At 46.2% G+C, this 23140-nt stretch overlaps 1 pseudogene; it reads left to right on the top strand.

Moving 5' to 3' along the window:
* The first annotated feature begins 19431 nt into the window (after positions 1-19431).
* Positions 19432-19661, top strand: LOC139264919 (U2 spliceosomal RNA; annotated as a pseudogene).
* Positions 19662-23140: the final 3479 nt, after the last annotated feature.

Raw genomic sequence — 23140 nt, forward strand, 5'->3', positions numbered from 1 at the left:
CCAATAAAGTCCATTGCTCAAGTACTCAAAGAGCTGTAAACTTTATAGGAACCATTGACCTTTTTCGAGTAGGCTGTGATAGTTTTTAAACTTGCTGTACATGAATGGACTTTACATAATGATGGATTTTCTCATACTCATCCATTAAGATCGTTGGTGGAGTTGTAGCATGGTTTTTGTGATACATAAGCCCCTAAGATAAGTGATTCATAACTTTTCGAACATGTACAGCTCCACGGTATGAATTGGATTCATACTTGGCTTATTCTGCTCCTTGTCCTTCTTGGGCACCAGAACAGTGTTTCCCTTTTTCACCAGCTGACCTGCCAACAATGCTCTTCTCACCAACAAATAAGCATCTTGAAATTTTACCAGCTACTCCTTACAGTTAGGTCTTGATTAGGATGAACCACTGCCAGTACTACTGTCTTTTAATTCCTTCTCCTTATCCCCATAATACATTTGGTGCCACATTATCTCCACTCTGTGAGCAGAAAAATCAAGCTGGAAAAGCTGAACTCTCGAGTAACCACCAGGCATTCCTTTTCAATTGCACTATATACACTTCATCTTTCTCACCATCTGTCTTGCAAATGCCATAGCCAGCTCTTCACCTCTGTGTTTTCATTGAACCAGAACTGCTGCTAGATCCAAATCTGACACATCACTGTGTTCATCAACCTGTGGGAGGTAATCGGGAAGGCTGAGAATAGACATTAAACACAGGTTTCTTTTCAATACCAAGAAGGCCTTTTGGAACTCTGCAGACCATGCAAATAGCATATCCCCTTGAGTCAATGCAATTAGTGATTCTGCAATAATGGCATCGTCTGTTATAAATTTTGAATAGCTCATGCCATTCTGAGAAATTGGCTGCTGTTATGCTTACAGGATCCGATGTTATGCTTTGAGGAGAAACAGTAGGCCATATTTTACAGCTGATGCGTTTAGGGATATTGGATTGCCTGGGTGCAACATATGGAGGTAGTGTAGTGGTTATGGGGCCCAAATTTGGCCCTCCGTTTTTTTCGGTGCACCTCCGAGCCCCCCGCCGACATTGTAGAACAAAAGCAGCGGCAAAAAAATTACTTGTGATTCTGGCCGATTCTCGGGCCATCTGTGGAGGTGGTGTGGCACAGAACAAAGAGAGGGGGGAGGAGCTAGGTCCGTGCTGGTCGCACAGAGCCGACAGGGGGCGGGGCCTGATTGGGCCTGATGCACGTTGCAGCGTTCGCGCATGCTCAGTGGGGCAATAACATTGGCAATCAGCCATTTTTAAAGGGCGAACCTCTCACTTAGTTTTGGGCGCCTGCTTGATGTTTTGAAAGATATAGGAGTGCTGTTTGGAGCACTCTGCAAGAAATCAGCTGCTAAACCGCCACAAAGAGTGCTGCGTAGGTGACAATCATTAATTGCTGCAAGCAAAATAAGGACTTTGTGTTTTGAAAAATCACTGAGTGTCAATTCAATAGAGCAATGCAACACCGTGCCCCAAGAACAAAGAATTTCACGCATCAAGAAGTGGAGGTACTAGTGAATGTAATCGAGGAAAAATGGCAGGAGCTGGATATGAGCAACAGAGGTCACACAAAAGTGCCACCCAAAGAAATGAATAAACGCTGGAACAAACTTGCAGAAGATTACTGTGCAGTGGTGAATACCACGAGAAATGGCAGGACCTTGGTCAAGCAGTTAGTGTAAGTAATATTTTCATTGCATCTGTAAATGTGACCATCTGTATATGTCCCACCCAGCAGAAAGACATTTTCTCTAACAAGTTATGTTTTCATCTTTGCAGAAGAAATTGGCTCACAACAAAAGGGAAAGAACTCGAACAGGAGGAGGCCTGCCAAATCTGCACCCACTGACACCCTTGGAACAGAGGGTCGCTGCTTTGTTGGGTCCTGCCTGGAGAAAAACAATCAGTACTGCACAAGTTGGGCCCACACGCGAGGGAGCGGGTAAGTACTGAAAATTATTTGTGGCCCTTCAAATCAACTTGCTGCCTGGCCTGCTACGTGTGAGCCTACTCATGCCACCCATCCTGCTCCCTCCTCTGCTGCTAACCATTTGACTGTTCTGTTATATTTTGCAGAACCTGATGCCAATCCTGAAGATGCAGAAGAAAATTCAGATGCAGGCGAGCCGGACCAACTTTGTAGCGGGGAGGGGGTGGCCATGGAGAGGTATGAAGGGTCGAATCATGAACTTGCGTTGCCAAGCACTTCCATGATTTCTGATTCATTATTCCGTGGTTTGAGCGTGGCCCAGTCCCTGCATAGTGGTTTAAGTTTTGGTCCGACATTGGATGCTTTCGAAAGTCCAGAGGTTGCGGGTTCCAGTGCTGCTAGAATGCAGTATGGATCATTCAGTGCCCCATATCCCAGCCTGTGCCTCCCAGTGCTGCTGGAATACAGTATGGATCATTCAGTGCCCCATATCCCAGCCTGCGCCTCCCAGTGCTGCTGGAATACAGTATGGAACAATCAGTGCCCCACCGTCCAAGGTTCCGGGTCCCAGTGCTGCTGGAATGCAGTATGGAACACCCAGGGGCCCACCGTCTGAGGTTCCGAGTCCCAGTGCTGTTGGAATGCAGTATGGAACACCCAAGGGCCCACCATCCCAGCCTTCGACTCCCAGTGCTGGTGGAATGCAGCATGGAACACCCAGGGCCCCACCTTCCCAGCCTTCGCCTCACACTGGAGGGGTTCTGTGAGACAGACCCAGGGCGAGGTCAAAGAGAAATGTACCACGTTGTCCTGAGATGGAGGGTGCAACAGATGTGGCTCAGGTGATGGCATTGGGTGTGGGGACCAATGAGCTTACCCAATCACTCGTGAACACTGTCGGTGGGGTGGGTGATGAGGTAATGACACTGATGGCAGAAATAGCAATAATGTCACGGGACATGAGGGAGGACATTTCAGAGGCAGCCGAAATGACGGCACAGGCCATCAGGGAGGGAATCTCAGGAGCAGCCAAAACGACGGCACAGGCCATCAGGGAGGTAGCTGCTGCAATAAAGGAACACAGCCAGGTCAATTCACTGCCACTCCCACGACAATCCCCGCACTAGTCTCTGTAGAGACCCAAGCTGTAACCCCCTCTCCCCACCACCCATGAAGCAGTGCACATTCATCGAGATGTGGATCTGAGATGGATGCAGCCTTTCTTTGCTGCTGTTGTTTTTGTTGTTGTTGTTGTTGTTGTTGATTTTACTCTTATAACTGTTTTCAAATGTAAATTGTTTTGTAAGTGATGTAACGTTACAAGACTATAAGTGACCTTAAAGTTTTTAAGTGATCTTAGAGTGTAAGTTTTACTAATGGAAATTGTTTTGTAAGTTTTGTAACTTTATAACTTATAAGTGATCTTAGGGTTTTTAAGTGATCTTAGAGTGTAAATGCTCTCACATTTTGTAAGTTATTTAATTTCGCACCTAAAAAGTGGTCTTGAAGTTTAAGTGATTTTAGAGTGTAAGATTTTATACATTGCAATTGTTTTGTAACTTTTGTAACTTTACAAGTTTATGTGATCTTAAAGTTTTTAAATGATCTTAAAGAGTCATATTAAAGTACAGTTTGATAAAAAAATTATTTTATTACACTAAAGTGAAGTACATTCTAAAATTTTTAATGAAATATTTTTTACATTGAAACTGAATCATGTTCCATTAACACAACACAACATTTTGGAACAGCTGCAAAAAATAAACATGTCCATGCGGAATAGTTGTTGCTGAGCCCTCAGGCATCAGCAAAGAGTTCACTGATGAGCTGCTGGCGCAAGGCTCGAGCAATCGTTAAAGGAGCACGATGGTCCACCCTCCTCCAATGTCGTGCTCCGGCCTCAGGCACTTGCATGGTCTCCTGATCGTCGTCATCATCCTCCTCCACCACCTCCTCCTGCTCGTCACCTGCATCTTCCAAATCATTATCATCAGTCACTCTCACCGTAGGTGAGCCTTCTTCTTCCACTACCAGCTGCTGCTGCCTCATGATGGCTAAGTTATGCATCATGCAGCACACAACAGTGAAGTGACCGACAGTCTCAGGGGAATATTGCAAGTTGCTTTCGGAATGGTCCAGGCATTGGAAACGTTGTTTCAAGATGCCAATGGTCCTCTCTATGATGCTACGTGTCTTAATGTGCGACATGTTGTATTGATTGTCAGCTTCCGTCCGGGTTACGCGTAGGGGTGTCATGAGCCAGATGGCGAGGCCATACCCTTTGTCTCCCAGTAGCCAGCTCTGCCCTTCTGGCTGTTGCTCAAGCATGTCAGATAGAACGCTGTCGCATAGGATGAACACATCATGGGTGCTGCCAGGGTATCAGTGCATCGACTGACATGATGCGATACTTGTCACACACGAGCTGCACATTAATGGAGTGGAAGCCTTCCCTATTCCCGAATTTCTCGGCATCCTCCACAGGTGCTCGCAAGGCGATGTGGGTACAATCAATGCTGCCCTGTACCTTTGGGAAGCCAGCAATCCTGCAGAAGCCCACAGCCCTGTCACGCATTGCTTGTGTGGTCATTGGGAACTTGATGAAGTAATTCCTCCGCGCATACAGTACAGCCATGACCTGTCGAATGGAGACCTGTATTGCACCTTGAGAGATGGCGCACAGACCTCCAGTTGTACCTTGAAACAATCCCGAGGCATAGAAGGAGAGTGCAGCTGTAACCTTCACTTCAACAGACAAGGCAGTCCACTTGCTGCTTCTCCGCTGCAACTGTGGTCTCACAAGCTCACAGATCTCACGGACAACTTCTCTGCGGAAACACAGCCTTCTGACACAATCTGCCTCACTCAGGTCCAGGTAGGAATGCCTGACTCGAAATCCCCAACGTGTCTAACGCCTCCTGCCCAGCAGCCTATGGGCTCTGATGTTCCTGATGTGATGAATTCTAATCAATTCTCTCCTACGCAGCACAGTGATGCATAACCATTGAATAATCCATGGCATTCAGATTGATGCACCTATCCTTAAAGTAAAATTAAAACTTTCAAAGATTAAAGAAGGTGCAAGATGGCAGCACAGCCCAGCTCTTCTCACTCCTCAAACAAGGTAAGAAAGCCAAAGGTCTTTTGTTCTCTCCCCTCCCCCCTTTGGTCATGTGACTTCTCTATCCCTCCTCGTCAGCAACACCACCACCCCCCCACCCCAAGCCTGCAGAGTTCAGCCTTCTCCCTCCCTCCCTCCCATCCACACCACCAGCCTCCCCCCAACAGCCTGCCGCGTTCTCCGTTGATACTCTCCACCTGCCCGCCCCCCTTCCCCGCCACCACAGCCTGCCGTGTTCTCCATTTATACTCCACCCCCCCCGCCACACCTCCCCGCCACCACAGCCTGCCACGTTGATACTCCTCCCTCCTACAGTCCCGGTATGCCGTGTTCTCCCGATTCTTGCCCTGGCTGAAGGGCTTGCTGATGTCCCGTACCTTGCCCTGGCCGAACAGACTCCCGCATGGCCAGCCGCTGCATACTTCAGTTTAAGGTAGGATTTGATGCAGTACTTTTATTTGTTACTTTAATTGTTTACTTCAGTTCTTTATTTTTTATTGAATTGTTATTACTGCTTGTGCTTTGCTTGGTGGTGCTTGAAATGTTGTTACTTGCGCTGATTCCTTAACTGTAAGTAAGGTCTTTCTGTGTGGACAAAAGTGGACACATATGCTGCCCTAAGTTAGTTTCGTACAACTTTTTTCTGGCCAAATTGGCATAAATGGTGTAAGTGGCTGGGAATGCCCCCTTTTGAAAAAAAAACTGACCAAACAAAAAACCTAACTAACTCACTTACACTGGCACAACTTAAATGGCCATATTTGCAACTAAAAAGATACACCAGAAAAATCAAGTTACACCCAAAATAACGGTGCAACTCATTGGGAAATTTGGGTATTACTGGACTAGTAATTCAAAGACCTGGACTAATAATCCAGAGAATGTGAGTTCAAATCCCAATGTCATAGTTTGAGAATTTGAATTCTTTAAAAATACTCATGTCAGTAAAAGTAACTATAAAGCTGACGGATTGTCATAAAAATCTAACTGGTTCATCAATTTCCTTTAGGGAAAGAAGCCTATATGTGAACCCAGTCCCACACCAATGTGATTGACTCTTAACTGTCCTCTGGAGTGGTCCAGTAACCCACTTACTTATACAAAACTGAGGGAAACTAGGGATGGGCAATAAATGGCAGCCTTGCCAGCGACGCCCACATCCCAAGAAGGATTTTTTAAAAATCAGGCACGAAGAATCTGCAAAGAATTCTGACTGATTTGCCACCTATTAGGTTAAATTCTCTCTTACTGATGTGTGCCCCTGCCTCCCCGATTGTCCTCTATGCCCTGTGCCCAGGACATGCAATACACCCAGATGCAGGACCAGGATAATCTTCTCCCATTGCTATCCTACGAATGTTATTTCTTTCCTCAAAAATTGACATTTTTCTTTAGTTTTGTCGTCAGTCCTGCTTTCTCCAACCAGGAGCACACTTGCTGCAGAACTTCAGGTATCTTAGGTGACACCACAACTCTATCGCCCAGGTAGAGTACAACAAGAGCAGTAAACCAGGCCAGTCAGCACATTATTAATTAAGCACTGGGAAGTAACTGGAGCATTGCACCAGTGCTTGAACGAGAAGAGCCCTTGGCTGGAGTGAGCGGACCAAATGTCAGGATGTACAGCCACTTGCAACTATCCACAAGACAGAAACGGTCAATTTTGATCTTATACTTGAACAAAATTGCAATCGCCCAAGAAAGTCATGGCTCCAGTTCTGACAAAAGTTCATTGACATGAAAAGTTAACTCTGTTTCTCTTTCCACAGATGCTGCCTGACCTGCTTCATATTTCCAGCATTTTCTGTTTTTATTTTAGTCACTGCTCTTCCCTGACTTTAATTAACTTGCAGAAAAATGTTTCTGAGGAGTTGTATTAAGGTGGGGCAGGTACACGACAGCCAAAACATTTCAGCTGCCAGATCCTTGCCAGAGATCCTAATTTTTAAAAATTAATTCATGAGATGCGGGCACCACTGGCAAAGCCAGTATTTATTCACCATCCCTAATTGCTCTTGAGAAGGTGGTGGTGAGCCAACCTCGTGAACCGCTGCAGTCCACAGTGCTGTTAATTAGGGAGGGAGTTCCAGGATTTTGACCAGCAATGATAAAGGAACGGTTATATATTTCCAAGTCAGGATGGTGTGTGATTTGGAGGGAAACTTGAAGGCGGTGGTGTTACTATGCATCTACTGCCCTTGTCCTTCTAGGTGGTAGAGGTCGCTAGTTTGGGAGGTGCTGTCATAGAAGCCTTGGCGAATTTCTGCAGTGCATCTTATAGATGGTACACACTGCAGCCACGGTGTGCCGGTAGTGGAAGGAGTGAATGTTTAAGGTGGTGGATGGAGTGTCAATTACGGAGGCTGCTTTGTTCCGGATGGTGTCATGCTTCTTGAGTGTTGTTGGAGTTGCATTCATCCAGGTAAGTGAAGAGTATTCCATCACACTCCTGACTTGTGCCTTGTAGGTGGTGGAAAGACTTTGGGAAGTCAGGATGTAAGTTACTTGCTGCCACAGTATTTATGCAGCTGGTCCAGTTAAGTTTTGGTCAATGGTGACTTGCAGAATGTTTTGACGGTGAGCGATTCGGTGATAGTAATGCCGTTGAAAAGGTGGTGGTTAGACTCTCTCTTGTTGGAAATGATCATTGCCTGGTATTTGTGTGGCATAAATATTACTTGCCACTTATCAGCCCATGCTTGGATGTTGTCCAGGGCTTGCTGCATGCTGTCAAGGGCTGCTTCATGATCTGAGGAGTTGAGAATGAAATGGAACACTCTGCAATCATCAGCGAACATCCCCACTTCTGATCCTATGATGGAGGGAAGGTCATTGATGAAGCAGCTGAAGATGGTTGTGCCTAGGACACTGCCCTGAGGAACTCCTGCAGTGATGTCCTGGGGCTGAGATGATTGGCCTCCAACAACTACAACCACCTTCCTTTGTGTTAGGTATGACTTCAGCCACTGGAGAGTTTTCCCCCTAATTCCCATTGACTTCAATTTTACAAGGGCTCCTTGATGCCACACTCAGTCAAATGCTGCCTTGTTTTCAAGGGCAGTCACTCTCACCTCTAATCTGGAATTCAGCTCTTTTGTCCATGTTTAGATCTAGACTGTAATGAGGCGCAAACTGAGCATCGGTGAGCAGGTTATTGGTGAGTAAATGCCGCTTGATAGTTTTATATCTTCCTTACGACATCATAAACACACACTTTACAAAATGGCTTCAACTCTGGAACTTGTCAGATGACCTGACCTTTTTATTATATACAGCATCAGTTGCATTACCATAGTAGTCCACTAGGTGGAGCAGTAGTCCACTAGATGGAGCTTATATATTACAGATAGCATGGTTGAAGACCCCTTCCATAATTTTGATAAAGATTGAGCGTGGACTGATGGGCAGTAATTGGTCAGATTAGATTTGTCCTGCTTTTTGTGGGCAGGTCAAAATTGGGCAATTTTCCACTTTGTCAGGTAGATGCCAGTGTTGTATCTGTATTCCTCTTGAATGTTCCCATGTCTGATGCCCAAAACCTGCCACACACTTTGTACATTCTCGTAAGGATTGTTCTCCTTCGAGCAGAGAAGGTTAATGGGAGATTTAATAGGGGTGTTCAAAATCATAAGGGGCTTTGGTGGAGTAATTAAATAGAAACTGTTTTCATTGGCAGAGTTTTGGTAACTTTGGTCGAGGGAAGATGAGGAGATTTTTTTTTGCAGCGAGATGTTATGATCAGATTTTGCACTGCCTGATATATTCAACACTAACTTTCAAAAGGGAACTGGATATATACTTGAACAGGACAAATTATGAGTAGGGGTATGAAATTAATTAGATAGCTCTTTCAAATAGCTGGCACAAGAACGATCGGCCAAATGGCTACCTCCTGTCCATCCAAACGATAGCACCTTCGATAGTTTAGCACTCGCTTAGTACTGCGCTATGTGTGGCATTCTCGATTATGTGCTCAAGTCTCTGGAGTGGGACGTGAACCCACATTGTTGTTGAACTTAGTAGACCCTTTCCTACACTTGCAATGGACAGAGCTGTGACCAGCAGTGGTTATTTTTTTCATGAAGGGTCTCTAACAGAGGCTGACACCCTGTGGGTTTGGTTCCACTAACTAATCGAGCCTTTCCACCAGAAGGGCTTCCCATTGAGGTACCCATCACAGGGCTCCTCCTGACATTGATTTACTTTGGCCATGCAAGAGTTGCCAGATCCTGATTCCATGGGTTTATAAATTATGCCTGGCGTGAAGGATTGAGCTCCAAAACACATCCCAGCTAGTCCTTGCAATGATTAATATCCCCTTTCTGCCAAATTAATCACTGAGCTTATGGCAAAATGAATATCTACCAGGCTTAAATTAACACAAAGGTTAAACAATTAAAAAATCAGCATTGGCACTGGAACAACTCCCACAATTGACAGATGCACAGTAGGTCCGCACGACTGAGATTCATAACAACTAATCAATCGAGGGTATTTACTATACCCGCAACCCCCCTCCCCCCCCATCTCCACCCCCCGTGCTGGGTAGTCCATATAAGTTCTATCAAAATTATATATGCCTCATATCTTAAATGTTACAATGTCTAATTGCTGAACTGCTATTTTTCAGTCTGCAGTGGCTTAATATTTTCATCAAACACAACCCTCTGTTTTATAAAGCAAGGTTTTACAAAGGCAACAAAATGTTGTAAGCCTTATTAAAGGTGTAAATCATCAAATATTTAACAGTTTGAACATGGAAAAATAAACCAAAGAAATCATTCGTTACATGACAAAACAAAATCCTGCCTCCCTTGACTCCTTGGGGGTGTTTTTAACTTTGGGCGATAGTGTAAAATGGACACCATCGCGTTTTGCACTAATGGCCAAGATAAATTTCTCCTTCAATGCTAGTATTCCGCACACTGGCCGTGATCTCGGCAACCATGGAGAGACCATGGCAAGGCTGGGGTTGGTGGCGGGTGGTGAAGCCTCTCTTCGCTTCAGCCCGCGCTGTATGAAGAATCTTCCGTTGATGGGATTTGTTAAGCCCACCCTGCAAGGTTCCCAGCCAATTGAAGGAAGGGGTTCTGATTATGTCATTTGATCAGCCAGTTTCTTTATAGCAACTGATGGGGAGAATCGCCCTTCTCCTCTCTTAACAAGCCTGGATTCAACATACCTTGGATGAGTTTCAACGATCTTTTATTCCAGCACGTGCAGAGGGAGCACCTCACTTCTCAGCTGCCTGAGAGAGGATCTCTAACGAGCTGTTCAAATTACACCTTAATTATACAGGTTTAGGCACATGAGTGTCCTCGTGGACGGACCTTAACAATGATGTGATTGGTTGTACCAATGCATGATCAAATACCCATTTGTTCCCTTCTTCCAGGTGTCACTCACCTTATATTGTTATATGGTTATATTAGTTCCTCTTTGGGTTTTCTTTATTGCTCCCTTGAGTCCAAGGTCAATGAGTGGTTGTCTCGTGGCTCTATTGTGTTTTATGCGTACGTGTGATTTTTAATATACCTCTTGTTGAGCCAGCTCAGTGCTTTCGCAATAGTCAGATAACATCTTTGATAATCAATCTTGCCCTTACAATCCCCCCTTTTGGACCTTGGCTATATACCCCAAGATAGGCCAATCATTATTTCATCCAAAGGGGAAGTGATATTGTCAGCTTAATCCATCAACCTGGAAAGGCCAAGCCCTTTCTTTCGGATGGCTTCTCGTATCTCTTTACCTTTACACGCCATTTAACCATTTTACAGATTTTTCCTTAGATATTAAAGGTTTAGTTTCTTCTAAGGCTTTTATGGCTTTCCTCGCCCGTCATTTACATCTCCAACATAATTTAATCAACAATACCATTAAGACCACACATTGCACAATCACCAATACCTGGGATATTATTCTTATCCAGGGGTGCACCTGCACGGTTAGTCCAAAGTTCCAAAGCCTTGTATACCAGGGTTGGTTTGCCAACATTTCTTTAGTATCCTTCTACGGTTTGTCGATCTTCTTCATCAGGATGATGTACTTTTGCAGTTGTTCATGGATGTCCTGTTCCAACTTAGTTTGTTCTTCACTAAGTTTGGGTATATGTCAACCTTTATACCCTGCTTTGATAGTGTCCACTGACGTCCCATTGACGGACTCTCCTTTCAATTCCAGATATATGATATATCACTGAATATCGACTTCTTTTGGCGCAAAACAGAAGGCAGTGGGTAACTCCCTCCAGCTTTTCGGGGTTTATTTTTACCATTACCTTGCTCCCAAGCTGTGGTATATGAGCCTTTTGTTCCTTGGTGCCAGTTTCCAAGTCCTTGATCACTTGCTGATCCCTGGCGTGTGCCTTCAGATCATGTAATTGTTTACATAATTCCATCACAAACTTTCTTACTCAGTCCAGGTATAGTCTGACGTCATCACTTCCCATCACTAGAACCTCAGGTAATCTCATTGCCCTTCCTGTCATTAGTTCGAAAGGCGTGAGTCCGGTGGTCCGGTTTGGGGTTGCCCTTAACGTCATTAAAATCCGGGGCAGCATATCTACCCATCCCCTTCCTCGTTGATCACCTTGGCCAATGCGTTTTTCAGGGTCCTATTCATTCGTTCTACTAATCCAGACGATTCAGGATGAAAGGGGATATGGAATTTCTGCCTGATTCCCAGTAGGGTGCATGCTTGTAACATAGAAACATAGAAACATAGAAAATAGGTGCAGGAGTTGGCCATTCGGTCCTTTGAGCCTGTACCACCATTCAATAAGATCATGGCTGATCATGCAACTTCAGTACCCCATTCCTGCTTTCTCTCCATACCCCTTGATCCCTTTAGCCACATCTAACTACCTTTTGAATATATCTAATGAACTGGCCCCAACAACTTTCTGTGGTAGAGAATTCCACATGCCCACAACTCTCTGAGTGAAGAAGTTTCTCCTTATCTCGGTCCTAAATGGCTTGCCCCTTATCCTTAGATTGTGACTCCTGGTTCTGGACTTCACCAACATCGGGAACATTCTTCCTGCATCTAACCTGTCCAATTCCGTCAGAATTTTATATGTTTCTATGAGATCCCCTCTCATTCTTCTAAATTCCCTTGAATACAAGCCTAGTCGATCTAGTCTTTCTTCATGTGTCAGTCCTGCCATCCCGGGAATCAGTCTGGTGAACCTTCGCTGCACTCCCTCAATATCAAGAATGTCCTTCCTCAGATTAGAAGACCAAACTGTACACAATATTCAAGGTCCTGTCCAACTGTAGTAAGACCTCTCTGCTTCTATACTCAAATCCACTAGCTATGAAGGCCAACATGCCATTTGCCTTCTTCACCGCCTGCTGTACCTGTATGCCAACCTTCAATGACTGATGTACCATGACACCCAAGTCTCATTGCACCTCCCCCTTTACCAATCTGTCACCATTCAGATAATAATCAGCCCTCCTGTTTTTGCCACTAAAGTAGATAACCTCACATTTATCTACATTATATCGCATCTGCCATGTATTTGCCCACTCACCGAACCTATCCAAGTCACCCTGCAGCCTGTTAGCATCCTCCTCACAACTCACCTTGCCACCCAACTTAGTGTCATCTGCAAACTTGGAGATATTACATTCAATTCCTTTGTCTAAATCATTAATGTATATTGTAAGTAGCTGGGGTCCCAGCAATGAACCTTGCGGTACCCCACTAGTCACTGCCTGCCATTCTGAAAAGGACCCGTTTATTCCTACTCTCTGCTTCCTATCTACCAACCAGTTCTCTATCCTTGTCAGTACATTACCCCCAATACCATGTGCTTTAATTTTGTACACTAATCTCTTGTGTGGGACCTTGTCAAAAGCCTTTTGAAAGTCCAAATACACCACATCCACTGGCTCCCCCTTGTCTACTCCACTAGTTACATCCTCAAAAAATTCTAGAAGATTTGTCAAACATGATTTCCCTTTCACAAATCCATGCTGACTTGGACCGATCCTGTCACTGCTTTCCAAATGCGCTGCTATTACATCTTTAATAATTGATTCCAACATTTTCCACACCACCGATGTCAGGCTGACCGGTCCATAATTCTCTGTTTCTCTCTCCCTCCTTTCTTAAAAAGTGGTGTTACATTAGCTACTGATCCAGAATCAAAAGAATGTTGGAAAATGACCACCAATGCCTCCACTATTTCTAGGGCCACTTCCTTAAGTACTCTGGGATGCAAACTATCAGGCCCTGGGGATTTATCGGCTTTCAATCCCATCAATTTCCCTAACACTATTTGCTGACTAATAAGGATTTCCTTTAGTTCCTCCTTCTCGCTACACCCTTGTTCCCCAAGTATTTCCGGAAGGTTATTTGTGTCTTCCTTAGTGAAGACAGAACCAAAGTATTTGTTCAATTGATCTGCCATTTCTTTGTTCCCCATTATGACTTCACCTGATTCTGACTGTAATGGACCTACATTTGTCTTCACTAATCTTTTTCTCTTCACGTATCTGTAGAAGCTTTTGCAGTCAGTTTTTATGCTCCCTGCAAGCTTACTCTCATACTCTATTTTCCCCCTCCTAATTAAACCCTTTGTCCTCCTCTACTAAATTCTAAATTTCTCCCAGTCCTCAGATTTGCTGCTTTTTAGGCCAATGTATATGCCTCTTCCTTGGATTTAACACTATCCTTAATTTGCCTGTAAGCCATGGTTGAACCACCTTCCCCATTTTAGTTTTAGGCCAGACAGGGATGTACAATTGTTGAAGTTCATCCACGTGATCTTTAAATGTCTGCCATTGCCTATTCACCGTCAACCCTCTAAGTATCATTCGCCAGTCTGTCCTAGCCAATTCACATCTCATACCGTTGAAGTTACCTTTCTTTAAGTTCAGGACTCTAATCTCTGTATTAACTGTGTGACTCTCCACATTAATGAAGAATTCTACCATATTATGGTCATTCTTTCCCAAGGGGCCTCGCACAACAAGATTGCTAATTAATCCTCTCTCATTACACAACACCCAATCTAGGATGGCCAGCTCTCCAGTTGGTCCCTCGACATATTGGTCTAGAAAACCATCCCTTATACACTCCAGGAAATCCTCCTCCACCATATTGCTACCAGTTTGGTTAGCCCAATCTATATGTAGATTAAAGTCACCCATGATAACTGCTGTACCTTTATTGCACACATCCTTAATTTCCTGTTTGATGCCATCCCCAACCTCACTATGACTGTTTGGTGGTTTGTACACAACTCCCACTGGCGTTTTCTGCCTTTTGATGTTCCGCAGCTCTACCCATACAGATTCCACCTCATCCACGCTAATGTCCTTCTTTAATATTGCGTTAATCTCCTCTTAAACCAGTAACGCTACCCCACCTCCTTTTCCTTTCTGTGTATCTTTCCTGAATATTGAATATCCTTGGATGTTGAGTTCCCAGCCTTGGTCACCCTGGAGCCATGTCTCCGTAATCTCAATTACATCATATCTGTTTACCGCTATCTGCATAGTTAATTCATCCACCTTATTATGAATGCTCCTTGCATTGAGACACAGAGCTTTCAGGCTTGTTTTTTTTTAACACTCTTTGTCCTTTTAGAATTTTGCTGTAATGTGGCCCAATTTTGATCTTTGTCTTTGATTTTTCTGCCCTCCACTTTTACTTTTCTCCTTCCTACCTTTTGCTCCTGACCTCATTTTACTTCCCTCTGTCTCCCTGCATAGGTTCCCCTCCCCTGTCCTATTAGTCTAACTCCTCCCCAACAGCACTAGCAAACACTCCCCCTAGGACATCAGTTCCAGTCCTGCCCAGGTGAAGACCGTCTTGTTTGTACTGGTCCCACCTCCCCCAGAACTGGTTCCAATGTCCCAGGAATTTGAATCCCTCCCTCCTGTACCATTCCTCAAGCCATGTATTCATCTTAGCTATCCTGCTATTTCTACTCTGATTAGCATGTGGCACTGGTAGCAATCCTGAGATTACTACCTTTGAGGTCCTACTTTTAAATTTAACTCCTAGCTCCCTAAATTCAGCTTGTAGGACCTCATCCTGCTTTTTACCTATATCGTTGGTACCTATATACACCACGACAACTGGCTGTTCACCCTCCCCCTTCAGAATGCCCTGCAGTCGCTCTGAGACATCCTTGACCCTTGCACCAGGGAGGCAACACACCATCCTGGAGTCTCGATTGTGGCCGCAGAAACGCCTATCTATTCCACGTACAATAGAGTCCCCTACCACGATAGCTCTCCCACTCTTTTTCCTGCCCTTCTGCGCAGCAGAGCCACCCATAGTGCCATGAACTTGGCTGCTGCTGCCTTCCCCTGATGAGCCATCTCTTCCAACAGTATCCAAAGTGGTATATCTGTTTTGGAGGGAGAGGACTGCAGGGGACTCCTGCACTACCTTCCTACTACTGCTCTGCCTGATGGTCATCCATTCCCTATCTGCCTTTGTACCCTTTACTGTGGTGTGACCAAATCTCTAAACGTGCTATCCACGACATCCTCAGCATCGCGGATGCTCCAGAATGAATCCACCTGCAGCTCCAGTTCTGCAATATGGTTTGTCAGGAGCTGCAGCTGGACACACTTCCCATACACATTGTCGTCAAGGACACTGGCAGTGTCCCTGATTTCCCACATAGCACAGGAGGAGCATGGCATGGCGCTGTGCTCAACTGGCATGACTTAACCTTTAAATTACTTAATTTACTTAATTTGGCAACAATGACAAAGGTTTCCTACTGATAAGAAAAAGAAAAAAGATAAAGAAAAAAGAAAAACTACTCACCAATCAGCCAGCCAATCACTTACCCTCTTGGGTGTGACGTCACACTTCGATTACTTTTTACTTTGTTTACTTCCTGCCTCTGCTGCAGCTGTAGCTAGCTACTCCCTCTCTGCCGCTGCTCGCTCTCAGCCGTGAAGTGTGTTCCCTGATCTGAATCTATGTGTAGGGGCATTCCCTGTAAAGTCCTTACTCTACAGCATGAAACCACACGAGGCACATTTCAGGGACAAAGCCAGTCCGTGACCTTAACTCTTTATTCAGCACTCCAGAAGTGATGATCCTGCGTGGCACCTCCCTTTATATACCTAAGTGATCAGATAAGGAGTGTCTCCCACAAGTTCACCCCCTGTGGTCAAGGTGTGCATCTGAGTTGAGTGTATACAGTGTATACAGTAATACAGTGGTGTTACATTGTAGTTACAAACATGACATCACTTTCCACCCGCCCCCCCCCAAAGTCTTATTGGGATCATAGGTTTAGTCTTTCAGGTGGTCTGTGCTCCTCGTGGAGCGCTGCAGTTGGGGCTCTGGTTGTTTGACACTGACGTGAGTGTCTGTCACCCGTGGTGATTCCGGCCTGTCTGGCTGACCTCAGGAACTGTGCATTGTTCTGATTGCTTTTGTTGCAAGTTCACTGGCGTTAGTGTGAGTTCCATCTCATGGTCTTCTTCAGGTTCCTCCGTGTCATTGTTGAACCTTTTTTTTACTTGGTTCAGCTGCTTACGGCATATCTGCCCATTGTTGAGTTTTACCACAATGACTCTATTCCCTTCTTTGTCAATTACGGTACCCTCGAACCATTTGGGCCCCATGGCGTGATTGAGGACGAATACAGGATCATCTATTTCTATACATCACCCCCTCGAATTACGGTCATGGTACTCGTTTTGTGCCTTACGCTTGCCCTCAACGATGTTGGTCAAGACTGGGTGGATGAGGGACAATCGAGTTTTGAGTGTCCATTTCATGAGTAGTTCTGCGGGCGGGACCCCCGTGAGCGAGTGTGGGCAGGATCTAAAGGCCAGCAGGAGGCTCCCATAGGCGGCATTGTCGGGAAGGACCCTGAATCCTGAGTATCCCTTGCTTAACAATTTGGACAGCACGTTCCGCCTGGCCATTGGAGGCCGACTTGAACAGCGTAGTCCTGACGTGGTTGATGCCATTGCCCGACTTAAACTCCCGGAATTCATAGCTCGTGAAACATGGGCCATTATCACTAACCAGGATGTCTGGCAAGCCATGGGTCGCGAAGATCGCACGTAGGCTTTCCACGGTGGTGGATGACGTGCATGAATTCAGGATGATGCACTCGATCCATTTCGAGTATGCATCTACAACGATAAGGAACATCTTCCCCATGAACTTAGTCAACGTGAATGCGTGACCATGGCTTGGTAGGCCAGGGCCACGGGCTGAGCGGGGCCTCCCTGGGGGCATTGCCCAGCTGTGCACATGTCGTGCACCTGCGAAAACAATGTTCCAGGTCTGAGTCAATTCCGGGCCACCAAACGTGTGACCGGGCAATGGCCTTCATCATCACAATGCCTGGGTGCTCGCTGTGGAGTTCCCTGATAAATGCCTCCCTGCCCTTCTGGGGCATGACTACCCGGCTGCCCCTGGAGAGCTCATCCATCTGTCTGACCTCCTCAGGGCATGCTCCGTGTGTGGGCGCCCAATCCCCAGTCAGGACACATTTCTTAATCAGGGATAGGAGGGGATCCCTGTTTGTCCAGATTTTGATCTGGCGGGCTTTGATAGGGAGCCAGCACTGTTGAAGGCATCGACAGCCATGACCATCTCAGCGTTTTGCTCAGCTGTCCCCTCGGTGGTGGCCAGTGGGAGCCTGCTGAGTGCGTCAGCGCAATTTTCAGTGCTGGGCCGGTGCCGGATGGAGTAGTCATAGGCTGCTAGCGTGAGAGCCTATCGCTGTATGCGAGCTGATGCGTTGGCATTGACAGCCTTGCTGTCTGACGCAGGGATGTGAGTGGCTTATGGTCCATCTCTAATTCAAACTTCCTACAAAAGGGGTACTGATGCATTTTCTTTACACCATAGACACATGCAAGCGCTTCCTTTTCAACCATCCCATAGCCCCGTTCTGCTTGAGAGCGCGACCTGGAGGCATAAGCCACAGGTTGTAGCTGACCCTCAGCATTACCCTGCTGCAACACACACCCAACCCCATAGGACAATGCATCATATGTCAGAACTAAACTTTTACAGGGGTCGTACAGAGTCAACAGCATGTTTGAACACAGTAGGTGTTCAAAAGCCCGTTCCTGACAGTCCCCCCAAAACCAATTGCAACCGTTACGCAGGAGCATGTGTAGTGGCTCCAACAACGTGCTCAAGTTCGGCAGAAAGTTCCCGAAATAGTTCAACAGTCCCAGGAATGAACGCAGTTCTGATGTGTTGCAGGGCCTGGGTGCTCGTCGAATCGCCTCTATTTTGGATTCGGTGGACTGAATCCCATCTGCATCAATCCTCCTGCCCAGAAACTCAACCTCAGGAACTAAGAACATGCATTTAAACTTCTTGAGTCGCAGGCCTACCCGGTCCAGTCGGCGCAGCACCTCCTCCAGGTTGTGGAGATGTTCCTTGGTGTCTCGACCCGTGATGAGGATGTCGCTCTGGAATACGATCGTTCCAGGGATGGATTTAAGCAGGCTTTCCATGTTGCGTTGAAAAATCGCAGCCGCTGATCGAATGCCAAATGGGCACCTGTTATAAAAAAACAGTCCCTTGTGAGTGGTGATGGTGGTCAGTAGTTTAGATTCGTCGGCTAGTTCCTGGGTCACATAGGCTGAAGTGAGGCCCAACTTGGTGAACAGCTTGGCGTCTGCCAGCGTGGCGAAGAGGTCCTCCGCTCTTGGGAGCGGCTATTGGTCTTGTAAGGACACCCGATTGATGGTGGCCTTGTCGTCGCCACAGATCCTGACAGAGCCATCCGCTTTGAGAACGGGGACGATGTGGTTCGCCCAGTCGCTGAATTCAACAGGCGAGATGATGCCGTCGCGCAATAGCCGGTCCAATTTTCTCTCGATTTTCTCCCGCATCACATACGGCACCGCTCTGGCTTTGTGGTGCACTGGCCTGGTGTCCGGGGTAATGTGTATCACTACTTTAGTGCCTTTGAAAGTCCCGACGCCTGGTTGGAAAAGTGACTCGAATTGTTGTAGGACTTGTGAGCACGAACTTCGTTCCACCGAGGACATTGCGTGAACATCCCCCCATTTCCAGTTCATCTCGGCTAACCAGCTCCTCCCCAACAGTGCGGAACCATTGCCCGGGACAATCCAGAGTGGCAGCCGGTTCACTAAGCCATTGTGCGTGACAGCCAACATTGCACTGCCTAGCACCGGAATTATTTCTTTGGTGTAAGTTCTTAATTGTGTCTCGATGCATTCTAATTTGAGTCTACTAGCTTTGAGTGGCCATAGCTTCTCGAATTATTGAACACCCATGAGTGACTGGCTGGCCCCCGTGTCCAGCTCCAGGCGTACTGGGATACCGTTCAATAAAACCCTCATCATCATTGGTGGCGTTTTGGTGTAAGAACTGTGAATATTCGCTTCTCGGCCTTTTGGCTAAGATCTGCATAACTAACCTGACCAGCCACCATGACGTCCGGGTGGTTTCTCCCTGGTCAGGAAGGTATATGCTTACATTTTTGTAAACAGGAGGTGGGTGGGATTGGTGACCCATCCACCTCCACGGAGGTGTGTGGGGGACCTGACCCATCCACCTCCATGGCACGAACCTGGTATTGCAGTACTTCCAGGAACGGTGCAGTGGCTCTAGGCCTTTTGGCTAAGAGCATTGGCGCAGAGTGATCCTTGACTGGTGCAGGGTGACCTCTGGCGTTTGACAAAGAATTGTAACGATTGGATAACGATTGGACATGAATTTAAAAAAAAAAAAAAAACTGTGAATATTCGTCATGGCACGAACCTGGTATTGCAGTACTTCCAGGAACGGTGCAGTGGCTCTAGGCCTTTTGGCTAAGAGCATTGGCGCAGAGTGATCCTTGAATGGGCCCAAGGTGACCTCTGGCGTTTGTGATTTGACAAAGAATTGGAACGATTGGCTACGAATTAAAAAAAAAAAACTGTGAATATTCGTCGCATGGACCCACTGAATCTTGGCGTCCATCGATTTGCCCAAAAAGTCACCCTGCCTCACAGAACCCTCTTCTGGTCCAGCTGCCTCAGATATCAGTCTGGTTGCAGGATTTCTGCACATACAAGCTAAATGACCACTGAGGTTGCAGTTTCTGCAGACAAACTGTTGGAATCTGCAAGATCTGGCTGAGTGTTTTCCTCCACACCTCCAGCACGAGTTAAAGTTTCCATTGTTGGGGACAAAGGGACTATGGCCAGTAATTCCGTGCTGACTGACCCTCTGACTGCTCTTAAGTACCCTATTAGTAGGTGTCAACGGCCCCATCCCAGGCCGCATTGTCCACTGTGATGGCGTGAACATCCATTCAGCCTGTCATTGTCTCTGCTGAGGTGTTACTCTGGGATCTATTACTGCCTGATGAATGTCGGACTGCCCCTGCCTGCCCGCGGGGCTCTGAGTAGCATTGAGGACGTTGACTCCTTGATCCATCGCCGCATTGGAGGCAGAATTGTGTGCGTAAATCATTTTCGTCTCTTCCTCCCCCGCCATGAAAGTCTGAGCCACCAACGCCGCCGCTTCCAAGGTCAAGTCCTTGGTCTCAATTAATTTGCTAAAAATTCTCGCATGACCGATACCCTCGATAAAGAAGTCCCTTAGCATCTCCCCCCTGCAGGCGTCTGTGAACTTACAGAGGCTGGCCAAGCGCCTGAGGTCCGCTACAAAGTCCGGTTTGCTCTGTCCTTCGCGACGTCGGTGGGTATAGAATCTGTGTCGAGCCATGTGTATGCTGCTCGCCGGTTTGAGGTGCTCCTCAATCAACTTGCTAAGCTCTTCAAAGGTTTTGTCCGACGGCTTTTCTGGTGCCAGTAAGTCCTTAATGAGCGCATAAGTCTTTGGCCCGCAGCTGGTCAAATGATGAACCCGATGCTTGTCAGCCGCTGCATCCCCCAGTCAGTCTTTCGTGACAAAGCTCTGCTGAAGCCTCTCGACAATATCATCCCAGTCTTCCCCAACACAGTACCGTTAATCTGTGCTACCGGTGGCCATTCTCGTGGGTCGTGAATTCCGTTTCTCGTCGCCAATGTAAAGTCCTTACTCTACAGCATGAAACCACACGAGGCACATTCCAGGGACAAGGCCATTCCATGACCTTAACTCTTTATTACAGCACTCCAGAAGTGATGACCCGGCGTGGGACCTCCTTTTATATACCTGAGTGATCAGGTAAGGAGTGTCTCCCACAAGTTCACCCCCTGTGGTCAAGGTGTGCATCTGAGTTGAGTGTATACAGTGTATACAGTAATACAGTGGTGTTACATTGTAGTTACAAACATGACATTTCCCACCTAGGTATAATTTCTTCTGTTAATATTCTAGCCACCATCTCAGCTGAACAATTTCTAGTTGCAAATGCTTCTCCCCATTTTGTGAATTGATCTATTATAACCAAACAATACGTTTTTCCTGTTAATTGGGCAACGGGCCCATGAAGTCTATCTGCAGGTTTTCCCATGGTCCCTTTGGTCGGGGTTGGTGTTCCATTCTGATCTTTATTTTTCCACCTGGGTTATGCTTTGCGCATGTTAAGCACTTCCTACAGTAATTTTGTATACCTCTTTCCATTCCCTTCCACCACCAGCATTGGGATATTGAACTCGTCATGCTGGTCTTACCTGTATGCGCATACCTGTGGTATATACTCAATCAGTTTTGTCGTATACACGCTGGGGCGACCACACTACAATCTTTCCTCCTGATTCCGTCCGCGCCTTGTTTAGCTCCCTGTCTTTTCCATTCATCTTTTTCCTGCTGTAGGGTTGCCTCCTGTACTTTAAACATATTTACTTCTTCCAGCCCAAGCACACAGGCACTTATTTTAGCCCGTAGGCCCTCTGCTTCTGCCGTTCGCTTAGCTGCCTCATCTACCCATGCATTCCCTTGCTGATGTCTGTCAGTAATTTTCTTATGGGCTTTGATCTTTATTATTGCACATTTCTGGGGCTGGAGGGAAACATTCACCAGTTCCTTAACTATGTTCTCGTGTCGAATTGGTCCTCCTCCCAATGTCATATAACCTCGCCGATTCCAGGCTACCATGTAACCGTGGACCACCCCAAATGCGTATCGGCTGTCTGTATATATATTTACCCTTTTACCTTTTACCCATTTGAGGGCTTCTGTTAGAATGACTAATTTGGCCACTTGGGCCGAGAGGCTCCCTTCTAACTCCCCGTGTTTGCCCTTCACCATCTACAACCGCCCACCCCGTTCGGGGTGTTCTGTCGATGTACCGACGGGACCCATCTACGTAAGGGTCCATGGGCTAGATTTTCCACGGTTTTGCATGCTTAACGCCTACTTAACATCCATTTTACCACTGAAATGACGTATAACGCCCATATATCGCCCATTTAACCACAACATGGAAGCTGACGGACATTTTTTGGAAACTTATCGCCGAGCGTTACTTTCCCCATGTGCGTAACGCCGGGAAAAAATAATACCGCCCACCCATTTTTTTTGGGCGGAATCATCAGAATGGGCGAAATCAATACCCATAATATCGCCCAGCGTTATTTTCCGCACAGAATTAATGTCGAGATTCAATAATACCGCCCGCTCATTTTTTTATGTCATAAAGAGCACATTTGGCAAAACTAACGCGCAGGAGATCACCCACCATCACTTTCACCACCTCGCACACATTTCGCCCACAATATCGCTCGCCCAAAAGAACGCCTGGAAAAAGTGGAACTGTTCTGAACTAAAGCCAACGGTGTGGCTGCCATTTTTAAAATCACAGGTCGCTTCATTCAAAAGGTTGCTTCAACTTCGGGGGAGTTTGTGTTGTCTCTGGAGTTCTTCTCAGGTGAAGTGACCATCTCAACAGACATATTTTCAGACTCTGGACTATTGGGGGTTTACTCTAGGTGTATTTTAGTGAGGAAATTATTATTCTGATCAATCAATATTATACTTTTATTGCAATGGGTCCAGCCATTTCTCAGCCTGCATCAATTAATACGCAGATGCTGCAGAGTGCAGATGGCTCAATGTGTGATGCACATCATTATGTGCCCAATTTAAAACATGCAAGAATGAGGAGGAGGGCCAGACAATACACACACCACATGTACAGGGAGAAGAGGTCTTA

This window comes from Pristiophorus japonicus, chromosome 5 (genome assembly GCF_044704955.1).
Source record: "Pristiophorus japonicus isolate sPriJap1 chromosome 5, sPriJap1.hap1, whole genome shotgun sequence".
In the NCBI taxonomy this organism is placed as follows: domain Eukaryota; kingdom Metazoa; phylum Chordata; class Chondrichthyes; family Pristiophoridae; genus Pristiophorus; species Pristiophorus japonicus.